General features: G+C 43.1%; 1 protein-coding gene across 3 annotated transcripts in view; it reads right to left on the minus strand.

Moving 5' to 3' along the window:
• The window catches only part of Ppm1b (protein phosphatase, Mg2+/Mn2+ dependent, 1B), a 60,743-nt gene extending 49,590 nt beyond the window's left edge, over positions 1-11,153 (minus strand). For 2 of the 3 annotated variants that reach the window (NM_033096.3, NM_001270619.2), the window contains exon 1: positions 9,921-10,312. The gene's annotated coding sequence lies outside the window, so the exon portion shown is untranslated. Of the gene's footprint in view, positions 1-9,920; positions 10,313-10,607 lie in introns of those variants that run through there. The other variant, NM_001270620.2, reaches the window with a different exon arrangement.
• Between the last annotated feature and the right edge of the window lie 5,291 nt (positions 11,154-16,444).

The following is a 16,444-nucleotide window of genomic DNA, read 5'->3' on the forward strand; positions in this document are numbered from 1 at the left end:
CGCTGCATTGTTTTATGCACAGTTTGATGAGTTCTTACAATGAGCCTGTGTCACCCCAACAATTCTCATCCCTCTCAAATACTGCACTCCCTTGTCAAGTTCACCTCCCTTTCCAATTTAGGGCAGTCAGTGACCTGTTCTTAGGACAGCAGTTCTGCCTCTAGAATCGCATGGCAACAAAATCCTATGAGACACAGCGTCCTTTGTGTCTGGTTTCTCTCACTTCATGTCTGAGATCCATGTCTGCTGTTTGTCCTCTGCTTCTGTTTCTGTTTAATCGCCTTCATGGCTTTGGGTTTTAAAGAGACTGAAGCAAAGTCTCCCGGAAGTAGGTTAAGGATACAGAGCCTATTAGCAGCCTGAGTGTGTATATTAAAAGCTTAATATTCTAAAGAAAAATGATTGGTTTCCTTGCCCAGAATTAAGATATATTTTTCCCCAGCTAGTAGTGCTGAACCAGTGAAGAGAACTACTCATCACTACTGGAGGAGAAGACAAAGGCTAGCACAACTTTGGACTTTGCCATGACTTTACGCTTGATTTTAAACAGACAGAGATCACCATTTTAATCTCACCCAGACTCAAAAGTTGCCTCAACACTTTCCAATTGAGAATGACAGTGAATCGAGCTCAGGGTACTCTGCTTGACTTCTAGCTTTGTCATCGTCTCCCTCCCACATAAAAAGATACAAATTATAAAAAGCAAGTTAAGGGGCAAGCAAAGTTTTCCTGAGTCTTTTGGAGAAAATGTTATTTATAGGCCTGACTGTCTGTTTTAGTGCTTTGTGTAAAAGGAGTGAGTAGAACAAGACTCCATCTACACAGTTACAGTCCTGACACCACAGAAGAGTTTGCCTAGGAACACCACTATCTGAGGTCCATTGTGTCTAATGTATTTGGTACCTAGAAAAGTTCCTCGTGACAAAACAAACAAAACAAACAAACAAACAAACAAAAAATACAGCCACTCTCAGCCTCTAAATCACCAATCTGCCCAGGAAAGTAACTCAGATAGTAATGTCTTACCTGGCTGAATTAGCCTGTTTACCATTGTGGTCTCCGAGGGAGACTTGAAGCCATATATTTCACAGCACAACACTTCATTCTTGCTAACAATTCCTTCTGGAAGCTAACACTTGTATTCACTCATTTTACTTTGGCTTTCTAAGCTGAACTGAAAGGTAGACACCTGCCCCCCACCACAAAAGACACTTACAGTTCAGCCAAAATTAACTTCTGCAACCTCTACTGGCTTCACAGATAAACTTTTTTTTCTTTTTTTCAGAGCTGGGGACCAAACCCAGGGCCTTGCGCTTCCTAGGCAAGCACTCTACCACTGAGCTAAATCCCCAACCCCTTCACAGATAAACTTTAAATTTTACAAATTAAGTTTGAATCTGCCACCTCTGTTCAATTGCAGTCTAATAAATAAAATTCTTACCCAAACAATCTGCTATTTCAATGTACCTACTAGTATTAATGACAAACACTTCTTGTAACCCAAAGCAGAAATCATCGTTCTTCCAACCACTATTTTTGGAATTCCTAATGTTCCATTCGTGCTGTTGATTAAGTGTCCCTTTCCAGCTACCATGCTAATCTTCCACATCATCACCTGAGGTACCTGCTTCCCCGCTCAACTGCCATCATCTGCCCTTTCTCTAATCTAACAACTTTTTTTTTCTTCTTCTTTCTTTTTTCTTTTTTTTTCGGAGCTGGGGACCCAACCCAGGGCCTTACCACTGAGCTAAATCCCCAACCCCACAACTTTTGTTTTCTTAAAACATACTCTAAATGTCCCATGGGGAAGATGTGATGGCTTCTCATGTCTCAAAAGTGGGGATGGAGGCCTAAAAACAACAATAACAGAACACCCCACTAAATACAAAATAATACCTAGTCTAGGTTAATCCCAGTCTAGGTTAACCAGAACCATAGCCTCTAAACTGCCATGCCTCAGCCCTAAGCAGGAATATAACACTATGCACATGCCCACCTCAGTCTACTTGTTAGCTAACCAATGAAAACAACAGCATTCCAAACTTTATCCTACCCTCTCACTACTTCTTTAGTGATCCACACTTAAAGCGCCCACTCACTGCAAACAGAGGGCACACTAATAAATTCCCATCACCTGCTGTCTTTCCTGATGTACACAAAGCAGCCCCTCCTAGCCCCTAATGTCTAGCCTGACAGCTGCTTTTGAGGCTGCTCTGCTCTAGACCAGAATCCATTCAGACTGGCTCTTCTTAAGGAGCCTTAGGTCTAGGATCAAAGAAAAACGAAGCAACAAGAAGAACAATATAAGTAATTTCTTCGATAAAAAGGAATATATAGGGGTTGGGGATTTAGCTCAGCGGTAGAGCGCTTGCCTAGCAAGCACAAGGCCCTGGGTTTGGTCCCCAGCTCCGAAAAAAAAAGAAAAAAAAAAAAGGAATATATAGTTATAATGAAGTCACCTTGCTCTCCCCACCTACTAAAACACTATACTAATCAACTTAACATTCAAATCAAACATCATTGTAAGCACCCAAACTTCAATGTATTTTACACTACCTGGATGGAATTAAGCTGGTTTCTAATGTTGTAAGTGAAACCAATGGTTATTCTTATATTGTAAATAAATACAACTAAATTCACTTTAGAGTAGAAACCTAATCTTGAGTCACTGCAACAATGAGGATCACATCAGCTTACTCACAAATGAAAAAATCATGAATCAAAATAAAAACAGACTCAGATCTTTCAGGCCTAGTGTGCAATGCTTGTATAATCTCAAGAAAAATGTCTGCCTTTACCAAACTGGATCAGTACACAGAACCCTCAAACCTTGTGGCTGAAAAAGGCCCACAGTCAGCAACTGCTTCACAGGCAGGAGTAGGACAACTTCACACAGAAAAAGCAAAGGCACCAGAGGTAACATACGAAAGTCATGGAATTAGGGGAGCAGTGACAACAGACAACCGAGGACAGGAAACTAAAAACAAATTAGGAGTATCAATCATCCTTTAGCTGAATTGTCAAATAAACAGCCAGAAAACAAAAGTAGCAGCCACAAGTCAGTGACAGTATTATCAGATACTAGTGGTCAGCCATTAATCATTCAACTAAGAACAGAAAAGAACAAGGTCTTTTTCCAACTCAAGTAATAGCATGCACTTTGCAGACTTTCCCAAGCCATAGTTTACCTTTTGTGGTGCTGAAGATCAACCCAGGGCCCTGACCTAGCCCCATCCTTACCAGTCAACCGATGCACTTAAAGTACGGTCCCTCTTCTCACTAGCCTGCCACATCCCCACTCTCCCTTACGAAAAAGTCTCCTCTTTTCACATTAGACACTGAGCGGAAACAACTAGTTCCTAATTTAAGGACCACTTTTCTGTCTCATTCTAAAGTGAAAGCAATATTGCTCTGAAGTACAATTTCCCCTTCCTAACAGTCCAATTTTTGTCCAATCATTCAAAAACTCTTCCTTTCCTTTTTTAAACTAGTGAAGCTCAGAAGACAAGGCAGTACAAACCTGTAGTCCCAGCTACTTGAAAGACTGAGGCAGGAGATCACTTGGTTCCATGGCAGCCTAGGCAACAGTTAGAACAAACAAAACAACCAGTTAAGTTCTAATCAGTTCTAAATGTGTAGAGAAACATACACATCCTGTGTTTGAAAGCAGCCAGAGGAGTGCAGCTGCACAGTGAACTCAAGAATCATGACGATCTAGACTAGAAGATCTACTGGGGGAGGGGTCTCTTTTTTGTTCAACACAACCAGAAATGGTACTCTGCACCCACATCATTGAACCTGAGTTACAGAGAGCTACATTCAATATTTTACCACTGTGAGCTTTTTACGCCTCTGTAGATTGTAGCCTAGAGTAAACAAAAATTACAGAAAGCATTTCAGATATTAAACTTGTATCATTTTGGGTAATTTTTTCTCATTTGTAGGAAAATATAAAGGACTACCTACATTAAGTAGAAATACCAGGCCCTTACCTCAGAGGTCAATGTTTAATTTGGGGTAGGAAGACCTATACCATCCAGAAAGACTAGATATCCTCAAGCAACAGATTAACTCCTATGTTCTCTAACTCATAAGAATATTTGGAGCAATTACACCGAATCAAGAAAACGCAATTCTATTTAAGAGCCAGTGACAGCAGCCTCGAGCTTAAAATACTTTGAAATCCTTCTTTTTTGTATGTTTTGAAATGGTAGCCTTGGCTATCCTGGAACTTGCTCCATAGACCAGGCTGGACTCAGAGAGACCTACCTGCCTCTGCCTCCAGAGTGCTGAGATTAAAGGCCTGTACCACCACCGCCCATGAATTCCTCTAAACTTTTAAATTCATCTACCTATCCTTTGTCTGTCCTGCTTCTTCTCAGGTACCTACCACCTATAAAAATACAAACTATCCACTTGCTTCACTCTGTTATATTCAAACTGGAGAATTTAACCAATGTTTTAGTTTTCATTAAAAGATCATTTTCTCTCTATGATACAATGTATTTTTCACTAACCATCTATTTTGTAGTGAAGGTCATTCTAAATAAATAAAAATCACAAGGCTCCTAGAGACAGATGTTATCCTCCATTTCTCCCTCAGTAATTGGTTCCATCCCTAGAAGCTCCTTCAACAGTAGATAGACAGCATCCAAGAAGCAGACCCTTTGCACCTAGGTCCTGTTCTGCAACTGACACAGAGTAGGTTTTCCAAGTAGTGATGCTTCTGAAGTCAAGATGTTTAACTTTCCGGAAGTTCATTTAAAGCTGAAAAACACAATCTTGATGATACTTCTTTTTGTTCACTTGATTCTTTTTGAAACAAAGTTTCACTATGTACCCAGACTGGCCTGGAAACCTAGCATTTCAAAATTCTCCAAAGGAAAACATTGAATCTATTTTAACCTTAACAAGTTAATAAAGTATTTAGTACTGTAGGGACGAATGGGGCTCCTATTGGAGTACACTAGTACAAGAACACCCTGGACACCCCACCCACCCACCCACCCACCAACCCACACACACACACACACACCCACACACACACACACACTCAACTTGGCAAGTCATAAAAGCTTCAAAGTGGTAAAGTGCTTTAAATATCACAAGCCTTAGGAGTAAGTCTACTGTGTAACCTACTGCTGCAGGGCTTGTGGGAGGTGGGGGCGGAGGCAGAGAGAACTGAGTCTAAAGCCAGCTTGGTCTACTTGAGTTCTAGAGGCGAGAGGGAGGGAGCTAGATAATGAGACTCCTGGACAGAAGAAAAACCCAACAAACAAACGAGGTACATGTTATGCCAAGATACTGTAGATACGCCACTTTACTTCAGAAGTGGTTTGTTTCAAGACCATAATTCAGAAGCAAAATGTGTCTATTAAAATTAAATTGGGGAAATACAGAACTTTGAAATATGGAGAAAAAGAAAGGTATGGGCTGGGCGTGTAGCTCAGTAACAGATGGTTTGTCTAGCACGTATGAAACCCTGGGTTCAATCTCACCTCAAAAAACAAACAAACAAAAAAAAAAAAAAACAGAAAACAAAAACAAAAACAAAAAAAACCCAAACACCAAAAAAAGTGATCTACATGTTTTCTAGAATACTAGGTTATTAAAAAATTTTAAATAATTAAATCTGCAACATAGTATTACATCTAAGTTTGGAAATGTTATATAATCAAGAAGTCAGTAAAAGGTCCTTTTCCCCTCACTGACCTAACCGCCTGATCACACTACTGAAAGCTAATGAAAGGGTGTTCTTTCTGGGAGGACTGGGGACCAGACCCACCTTCTCAACTGAAACTACACAGACACTGACTAAAACTGCTCTACTTGTGAAAGGACATGAAAACCAGCTGGGGCTGCAGCTCAGAGATAAGAGTACTTTCTAGTATTTCCAAGGTCCTAGGTAGGGACTATACCATGAGCACAGGAAAGCAAGGAGACAAGGAGGGAGGTGATCAAGGGGCATGAACAGGGATTTCCAAATGACTCCCTAATACAGCGAGTTGAGAACACCCAAAGCAAACAGGAGAGCAACAAGGGTAAGAGCAGCACTGGGCAAACACCTGCTCGGCACTCACAAAGCCCTTGTCCTAGCTCTCAAACCAGATGGGCCTGAACACTCCGGTAACCCTAGAGCTCTCAGGAGTGGGAGGCAGAGGGTCAGAGAAGTTCAAGGAGAACCTGAGATTTGAGGCCAGTCTGGAATAAAGGAGACCCTGTTTACAAAAAAAAAAGTAAAATACGACTTATGAGACTTTTGTAGCTTTTTCACATGTACTCATTAACTGGTAGGAACTGGTAACAAATTCTGTTAAGATAATCTATACTCAGCAAATATAAAACACAAAATCTAAATAGTTCGCAAATTTATTCCACCTTACCTTTACCCTGAGTTCACAGAACAGTGATATGGAAAGTAGCCTAATTCATATCTGGAGCCTTCTCAAATATTCAAGAATCTTATCTCATATCCTCAGCTAATGAATCCTCTGACTCAATAAATACAACTCTATTAACATTCTCAACTATATTATGCAACAAAACTGAAAACAGCAGTATTCAGGGTCATTCTAAATCTAAAATGAGTTCATTAAAGTAAACGATAAGGGCTGAAGAGATACATTGGGGACTAAGACTTGGCACCAAGTCTGATGACCTAAGTTGCATCCTTAGGACTCAACATGGTAGGGAGAACTGGGTCTGACTTCTACTCACTACCACAGCAAGTGGCTCCAGGATAGGCAGCCCCCCCTCACTCTCACATATAAAATGAAAAAATGAAACAAGAACAAGGAAGAATCACAGAAAACCTAAAACTATCACATTCTTCAAATCTCTACCATTAATTATACCTTAAAATTACTGCATAAATTCTATTAAATTTTAAAGTTGAAAAAATTAAAAATAAAAACCACAACCAAATATCCTTGTATAAATCTGATACCATTGATTTTTCCCTAATTTCTTAGAAAAAAAAAAAGAAACAATAAATCACCAAAATTGTATTTTGAAAAAAAAAAACAAAACAAAAATAAGTTAATTGTATTCATTTTGGTAGCATTTTTTAACGTAGCCTTGCTTTGTGGCCTCTGGAACTTGCAATATTTTGCCTCAACTTTCTGAGTGCCAGGAGAATAAGCCACTATTAGGATTACATTATTTTACTCCTTTGTATGCAAGGTAAGGCTACCATATAGTTTTAAATGTTTACACTTAACACACAATACTTTGAAATATACATTACACAGGTTCCAACATTAATGGTGGGAGGGAGAACATTTGCTCTCAGCATGAGATACAATAAAGGAGATATTTACCAACTCGGGCACAAGGACACAGAAAGACCTTTAACTCTTGGCTCAGCTAACTTTTAATAAATCTCCAGATCGAAATGATAGTATATGGCAAATGAGTTCCACTAAGAAATATACATCATAGGAAAGAAACATTGTAACTTTGAAGAGCTACTTTTTCTGATCTAATCAACCTACGAATCAACTGTTCTTGGATGCACAAGTATCCCAACCCTTTTGATGATATCATCTTAGGGGACTGATTAGTTACTGACTACTGACATAAAACTGTACTGACAGGACCATCACAGGAACTAAAACGGCTCTCACTTACTCCTGGAGTCTTCAGACACCAGACAGCCAGCATTAGAACACAGGTGCTGAACGCCCTGCCCATAACTTATGGAGAAATACCAACTAAAATATGAAAGCTCAAGTGACAGCATACATGAACATACATGAACATACATGAACAAAAGGTACCAGGCAGAAACTGTCTTAGGAGAAGGGTGTGAGAGAGAAAAACAAAGAAAATAACAACCATTACTAAGCAAAAACAAAGAAAAATTAAAGCTTTAATAGAGAGAGCTCAGGAGCTAGAGAGCAGTGAGAGCACTTGCTGCTCTTTTAGAAGACCGGGGTTCAGTTCCCAACACGGAAATGGCAGCTCACGACTGGCTGTAACTGGTTCCAGGAGATCTCATGCCCTCTCACTCCCTCTTGGCCTCCACCAGCACCAGGCACACACGTGGTAGTGCGCGTGGATCATTTACACAATGTAAGCAAACACTCATAAAACGAATATAAAAAATAACTTTAAAATATGAAGAGAGAAATGAGACAAGAATGGTGGTACATTATAATCCCAAGAATCTGAGGAAGGAGGACCAGCCTATGTTACACTGTAAGCCCAAGGTCAGCCTGAGTTACATTTTGAGATCCTGTCTCAAAAACAAAAAACCTCTAACAATTTGGGGGCAAGGGGAGGGGTGTGTCAGATGTGTGTGGAGAGGACTACTCCACTAAATAATAAACAGTGAAACAGTAAAAAATAAATTCTTGTAACAGCACACTCCCTGTCCATCTGAAAGGACCACAAAAGCATCTCTTTAAAGAAAAAAAATCACCATCTAGCTGAGTGTGTAGTACACACCTTCAAGCCCCGCACTTGGAAGGCAGAAGCCAAATTATCTGAGTTCAAGGCCAGTGTAGTCTACACAGCTAGTTCAACACCAGCTGGGGTTATATAATCAGCTCCCCATGTCCTGGTCTTAAAATAAAAGATTATCATTTAATATTATTGCAAGTTTAAGTCTACACTCTTAGAAAATTCTCTAATAATCAGAATAACCTCCTTACTTAGAGATGACATATTTCAAAGAGGGCCTACAAAAGGAACACTGTAGTTGCACAACAGAGAAAGCAAATGAAATGACATCTATTAACATGTATGGCCATGGCGTGTTTCTGCCATTGCCCAGAACACACTGTGACTTATACTCTCTTCACTGCACAAACCTACCACTTCTCCATCCATGTAGCCGCTCAAACATAAAGAGTTCCTGTGCTAATCCCACAATGAGCCTCAGTAATTCTCACATCACAGTAGCTACAAACCTCTGTTAACAGAAAAAGAATATTTTCCCCAAAATAGCCACATAACACGAAGACGACTCAAATTCCCTAATAATCCCTTTATAAGACTTCTGCCAGCTTTATTTTGATACATTAAACATGTGGGGCCTATTTTAAAAGTTCCGGTGACTTACCAAAACAGCTTCGTAGTTGTTTTTAAGTTTCCAAGTTGTTTTTAGAAGCGCTTGAATACTGATGAATTTGGGGAGCTATCAAATCCTTAAGAGACGATTTTTTGCCAAATAAAATGGGCAAACGTCCTAGAGGTGCTAAAACTGATATTAGAGGTCATTCAACTTTGTAAAAAATGAAGACATGGCGCTAACATTCACCAAGCCCTTCATTTATAAGTTTATTTCAGGGTTCCTTTCACTCTGTTTAATGACACTTTCTTTCCTTAAAGGCTTTTAATGATAAAATGATGACGGACCACATAATACTGACCAGTTTATTCTTAATGGAACTCAAGTAAAGTTGGGATAGAGTTCATAGTAATTTCATTTAAGAAGTCCATTATTAAGCACGACCTCCGAAATTTTCGGACAGTGGTTGTGGGGCACATACAGACACGACCCGAATCTGGTTAGGAGCAAGAGAAACGGTTTAAAACACAGGAGGAGGAAGGAGGCCCAGAGAGGCACAGACAGAAAAGCCAGAAAGATTTCACAAGGAAGTAGAGCAGAGCGCAGGGGAGGGCAGAAAGCGACCCGGAGAGTAACGCCGAAAGGTGGTGTTTTCCTGCGCGGCGTGCAGGACTGGGTGAGCCGCGGCCTGGGGTGGCCCGCGCGCCCATGGGCGCTGCCTGCATGCTGGGGCGCGAGAGGAAGCAGCGGACTTCCACGCGAGCGGGTAAACTACTCCCTCGCCGCGCCCCCCGAAGCCTCGAGCGCGAGCGGAGGCGATGGCCCGGGTCCGGGCCTAGCCCGGTGCTCCGAGAGCAGGCTGGACTGACGGCCGTTCCCCACTCGGCTGGGCGCAGAGCGGCCTTACCTGGGGCGAAGGTGGAAGGCAAGGTCTCGCGGGCTTGCCCGCCGCACAGCCGCCCGCGGCCCCCGGCTTTCTCCCGAGACGCGACACCGCCTCCGCCGCCGCTTCGCCCTCGGGGGCTCGGCCACCGCCGCCGCCCGAGCTGTTTACACCGTCCGGCCCCTCACGCCGCCGCCGCCGCCTTCTCTCCAACCCAGCGCCGCTGCCGACTCGGCCGCCGCCACCTCCTCCGCCGCAGCCTGATCTCTCTGGAGCATCTTCCAGCCACCGGACACAGAGAAACAGAGACTCCAGCCGCGCCGGCAGGAAACTCCCCCGCAACTGCCAGGGGGGACCAGGCGGTCAGAGTACCAGCGGCTTTTCCGCCATTGAGCAGCGGCCGCTCCGCTCCTTCTGCAACCCCCTCCCCGCACTGCCGTCTTTCCCCGCCCCTCCTCGGGCTCCGCCCCCCAAGGGCACCCATTGGGACGCCGCGCGTGTCACCGCTGCCCTCGGTTTGCTGAAAAGCCTGTCAATCTACGTTCTCCCGCCCAACCTGGCCCCTAGTACCCTCTGTGCTTCTCTTTCCCCGCCCACACAGCCCCGCCTCTGATTCTTTAATTTCCCATTGGGCGTCAGTGCCCACCTTTAATTGGCAAGGTCAACTATCCATCAAACACCGCCCACCAGTGAGGCCCAACCCTTCATTACCATTTACTTTATTCAGCCCCACCTCCGCCTTGCACTAACTCCCGACGTCACCGGCCTGCCCACCCTAGTAGCCATAGGTAGAGTCCTCTGTCAGTCAAATTACGCCCCCCTTGGAGACCGATTTCCTTTTCTGATTGGTCCAAATGGAGGCCTGGCCCTCCGATGATTGGCTTCCCCTGCTTGTCCTTCACTGAACCAATTTCCAAGTCCGTCACTTCGGCTTTTTTTAAATGAACACGCAAAAGTATCCTAAAAGGGATTGGCTAGTCTTCGGAGGCGGCCAAGCCCCGAATCTGAAGACCCTGCAGTTCTGACCTCTATGCCTCGAGGAAAACGAACACCATAAAGAAACCAACGGGCAGTCCACTTATAGGTGGAAATTTGTCCCACCCAGAGTGGAGAGATCCAGCTCCTGATTGGCCAGAAAAGTGTCCCTAGACCCTCATTGGAAGAGATGGACGCCTCTCTTTGACTTAGAGCTGTGAAGGGAGAGTACAGAGAGGTTGGAGAAAGGGCCTGGAGAGAAGGCGTTGTTTTGCTTCAGCCACGGGTGGGGCGCACGCGGGAGTACAAAACTGGGCGCGTAGGGCTCTGGGGAGGTGTTGCAGGGAGGGAAAGAGCCCGGATGTTCCCTAACAATGAAATCATTTCTGACCAATCAGAGCCTCATTGTTGGGATACCTGCATGACCTGTCTCCAGCAGGCGAGAGTGGGCGGCAAGTTGAGAAGGCTGAAAACCCACTTGAGAAAATGGGACAAGTAATCCCTTCAGGATGATTTTGTGATGGTTCAGATTGTTCATACGTCTTCTTTACCGCCTGCCTTCCAGCCCTTAGCAGTTCCGTGTTTTGTTTCTGAGCTCTGATTTTTAAAACTCTTCTCTAGGTTCTTGACATTCACTAGGTCATTCCTCTCTTAAAGAGCACCTGCATTTTGCTAGTCGTGGTAGGTAGAACTGGAGATACAAAAGTAAAACTGGCAGGCAGTCCCAGACTGGAATGGAAGGTAATCATTGAACGTGTGCGAAGGGTAGTGATGACATAAAGGATTCTCCCTCTGGGTATGATTACTAAAACGGCTTCACAAAGACCAGGATGAATCCAGAATAAACTGCAGGAGTTCTACAAGGCAGATGAAGGAAATGGTCATCTAGCAACCAGATTTGGCTAGAAAGTGAACCAGGTTAATTCTTCCAAATCAAAGTGTAATGGAACTTTAAACGTTCACCTGAAGAGATTTTAAACACGCTTGTGCTGATACTTATACAAGTCTTTGAAAGACGTTTTAAACCTCAGGGTATAAGTTAGTTGGGACAATTTAGACCCAAGGGAGTGCAAATCCAACTTCGGAGAGAAGGACATATTTCTGAAGCAATTTCCACAGTGAAACTGGCAGAAATAGACATTTGGTTGCAATTCGGATTTTTCTGGAACTTCAAGTTTAAAAACACTATCTTAAGGTTTCTGTTGAAACACCATGGCAACCAAAAACCAAAAAGCAAGTTGAGTAGAAAAGGGTTTATTGGACATACACATTTATGTTGTAATCCATCCCTGAAGGAAGCCAGAACAGGAACGCAGACAGCAGAAACCTGCAGCCAAGAGCTGCTGATAGAGAGGTATTGCTCACTTGGCCTTCTCAGCCCACTTACTGAATCTAGGACCACCAGCATAGCATCACGCACAACGGGCCGGGCACTCCCCCATCAATCACTAATTAAGAAAATGTTCTACAGGGTGACCCATAGCCAGATCTTAGGGAAGTATTTCCTCAATGAAAGTTTCCTCCCCTCAGATGTCTTTAGCCTGTGTCAAGTTGACGTTAAAATCTAGCCAGCACAGATGGTGTTTTCATGGGATAATGGGCAAACAGGTAGCTAAAATCAGAATCACCTGAGGTCCCAAGCCACATTCATACCTACAAAATCCAGAACTCTGGGGATAAAGCTCAGAACAGCAAAATTTTATTTTATTTACTGTGATTCTGGAGATTGACCTTTAAAGGTAATTTTTAAAAGTAATTCTTTGGATACTGGATTTTGGTTTTGCTTTGTTTTTTGTTTTGTGGGGGCTGGTTGTTATTATCATCATCATTATCATTTATTATTATTATTACTATTTTTGAGGGTTTTTTTGGTTTTAGTCTGGCACACCAATTCTTAGACCCCCATGGCAATGAGAATTGGAGACAGCCATAAAAATTTTTTCCTCTGATTTTGTATGCCATAGGTGAGCTTCAAAAAAAAAAGTAAGCCCAATTTAGTTCTGACTATTCCTTCAAGGATCTTCATTATGGGATCAAAAAGGTTTTAATTACATTTCCTGTTTGTTCCTGTGTGTGTGCGTGTTTGGAGTGGAGGTTGAGGACAATGAGTTCTTGCCATCACGTAGGCCCCAGAGTAGAACCAAGGCTATTAGGCTATTAGCCATCTTTGCCAGCTTGGACTTATTTAATTGATAATATATTTTCTTAAATTACACCTTTGCTTGGGACACCTTATATAAGAAGATTAAAATATGGGTCCTTGCCTTCCAAAATAGGGAACATGCTAAAGATTAACAATAAGGACCCTTGGGTACCCTTGCCTAGAGAACCCATGCAACCACAGACAGGCATCAGAGCACTTTCTTGCCCTGCTTGATTTCCTCTTGATTTCCTCTAGCAGACACTAAAAAGCGGTATGAGATGAGATCACAGACAAAAACTATTAGGTTAACTTTCTGAGTTACTAAAGCTTAACGCCAAATCCTTAAAGAAGACCCCAAAAGGTTTCTAAGTTTAAACAGTCGTGTGTATCTGTCTCACACAATCAGTACTGTCATGGCTCTGCAACAACTTAATATTGTGGGAACTACACTCTGAACCTTGGCTTGTCCAGTGATAATACCTTTCTTTAGAACCATATGAAGAGGCTGGGGATTTAGCTCAGTGGTAGAGCGCTTACCTAGGAAGCGCAAGGCCCTGGGTTCGGTCCCCAGCTCCAAAAAAAAAAAAAAAAAAAAAAACATATGAAGAGCAGTAGACACTCCTAATAAAAGACAATACTCTCCAATATGTTACTTAGAACTGAAATAATGCTAACTGTAAGATAGAAAATCATTCTGAGTTAGAGGTTTGTTTTGTTTTGTTTTGTTTTTATGTTGAGTGGGGGTCACTTTTGTTTGTTTTGAGGCAGGGTCTTTTTATGTAGCCCTGGCTGTCCTGGAACTTGCTATGTATACCATGCTGACCTCAAATTCACCAAGATCCCTGTTGAGTTCTAAACCCTGAAACAAACAGCTGAGGTACCTATTCGACATATCAAAACTGACCTGACCTCAGGTTCTCCCAGCATCCCTCAGTCCCTACCTGTTACAGGTATGACTGGTGTACCTGAGTGCATGGGCTTCCCTTCCCTCGGAACCTCTTCCCTGTGTGATCCTGACATTTGGTTACCTGCTCCCTTTTGTATCTTTGGCCCCTTTGGTCTCCTGGCTGCTGTCCTTGGTTCCTTTCTCTCCCTCCATCTCTCCCTCAAGGATCAGGGGCATGACCTCTCTCCAGACATGTCTGCTGGCTATGGTCTCCCACACATCTGTAATAAACTTTCTCCTCCACCTACCTGGGAGCAGTCATGTCCTCTCCTTTTATTTTTCTCTCTTCCCTTATTTCCCCATTCAATCCGCCTCCCAGGTGCTGTCATTAAAAGCATGTACCTCTGTTCCAGCTCTGGGGTTCTGTTCCAGCTTTGGGGTTCTTTTCACAGTAAGACATCGGGGCTGGGAAGACAGCTTCAGTCATAAAGAGCCTGCCTCGCAAGCACTACAGTCTGGTTTCCATTCCCAGCACTTACATAATAAAAAGCTCAGCTTGGTAGCATAGGACTGTATCCAAGCACTGGGAAGGGTGGGGGTGACCCAACCAGCCTAGCCTAGAGGAGGTGCTTCGGACCAGTGAAAGACCCAATTATTAACAATACCGTGATCCCCCACCTCATAAACCCATGCTTCTGCACACGCATGCAAAAAAAAAATCAGATAATCACATTTCCAACAGACCTGGATGGTCCGTAAGTCCACCCGGGACACGGTGCTTCCAATACCACCCTTAAATGGGGCATCATGCACAGCATCTAATACCTAATAGCAATGGGCATCTTCATACGTTTCACATTAAGAACCTCTTATCTATTTGCTACGTCCATTTGTGTCCCTGCTCCACAATAATTACCAAGCTTCCTTGATTACTTTAGTGTCAGACTTCCAGTACCGTGATTGGAGTTACACTGAGATATCGTGTTAAACTTAAATCCTCACAGATGATAGGTCAGCACTTTATCACAGGGACTGGATATATTCCTCTACTGTCTGTTTTCTTCCCTGCATACACACACACATGTAGATGGCTGTCTCTAAGCAGGTGAGGGCCGGTGAAAGACAAAGCTAGAGCCTGTGATTGGACAGTAGAAAAGGAGGGCAGACTCGGAGTTTTTGAGAGGTGGGAGAAATAGAGAGAAGGAAGGAAGACGGAAGAAGAGAAGGACGACCCAGATCTGTGTGGTTTTGAATAGCCATAGGTAGCTATGAATATTATATAAGGGATGGATTATTTCAGGATAATTTGTCTAAGTGAGCATTTTATATCAATGTCCATTGACTCTGAGTTTATTGTGTGCATGTTTTGTGGGGTGAGAATTTACTGATATAAATCTGACTGATAAACTACAAGCCTCTAGAGTTTGGAGTTTGCCAGGTTACAGGGATTGGTGACAGCTAACCACAAGATGGGTGGTTGCTGCATGGGGATGGTGTGGCAGTGATCCACCACGGGAACTTATCGAGTCTGGTGGAGAGCTTTCAAAAAGCAAAGAATCAGAGAGTCTGCAGAGATGAGAACACCCCACTGGTGCCATGTGGCCCACTGTGGGGGATGGTGTCCTTTTTTTATTTAACTCAACACACACACACACACACACACACACACACACACACACAACTTGGTAGAATCTTTGCTTATTTATGCACAAAGGGATTGAGTTCAACAACACATAAGCCACGCAGTGGTACACATCTAACTTCTCAGCACCTGGGAATTAGTAGCAAGAGGATTAGTAGTTGAAGGCTAGCCTTGGCTTCACAGCAAGAATCCACTGAAGCCAGGCAGTAGTGATGCACACCTTTAATCGTAGCACCTGGGAGGAAAAGACAGGTAGGTCTCTATTCGTTCAAGGCCAGCCTGGTCTACAGGGTAAGTTCCAAGACGGCCAGAGCTACACAGAGCCGCAGAGAAACCTGTCACAAAAAAAAAAAAAAAAAAAAAAAAAAATCACTGAGATGGGTACTCTGACAGGCACTTCTTGCCTTCAGTCAGGGTATTTTTGTATAGCTCAGGTTGGAACTTGTTACATAGCCAAGGCTGGCCTCAAACTCATAGCAAACCCACTGCTTTGTCCCCCCAAGTGGTGGCTTCCGTGCATGACCCATGAGCCACCATGAGCAGAGGCTATTCTATTTTCTTAGCAATGTTCAACCCTCACTTTCCTAAAATGACTTTATTTTCCTTAAAAATAAAGCATTTCCAGGGAAACCACTTACGATGGAGGGATGTATGTCTAGGCCCACAGACATTCAGCAAGAGGCGAACTATACTGTCAAAACATTACCTTAAAATCACACGAGAGGAGGCTGGAGACAAGGCTCTTCCAATGAACCACGTTGGATTCCCAGCACCCACAAGGCAGCTTACATCTCCAGTTCCCAGGAATGCAACACCCTCTTCCTAGCCTCAGGGCAGAGCAGCAGGCAGGCAAAACACCCATACGCGTAAAATAAAATTTTTTTTTCAAACCATAAGAAGCT

Source organism: Rattus norvegicus, chromosome 6 (genome assembly GCF_036323735.1).
Source record: "Rattus norvegicus strain BN/NHsdMcwi chromosome 6, GRCr8, whole genome shotgun sequence".
NCBI classification, from domain to species: domain Eukaryota; kingdom Metazoa; phylum Chordata; class Mammalia; order Rodentia; family Muridae; genus Rattus; species Rattus norvegicus.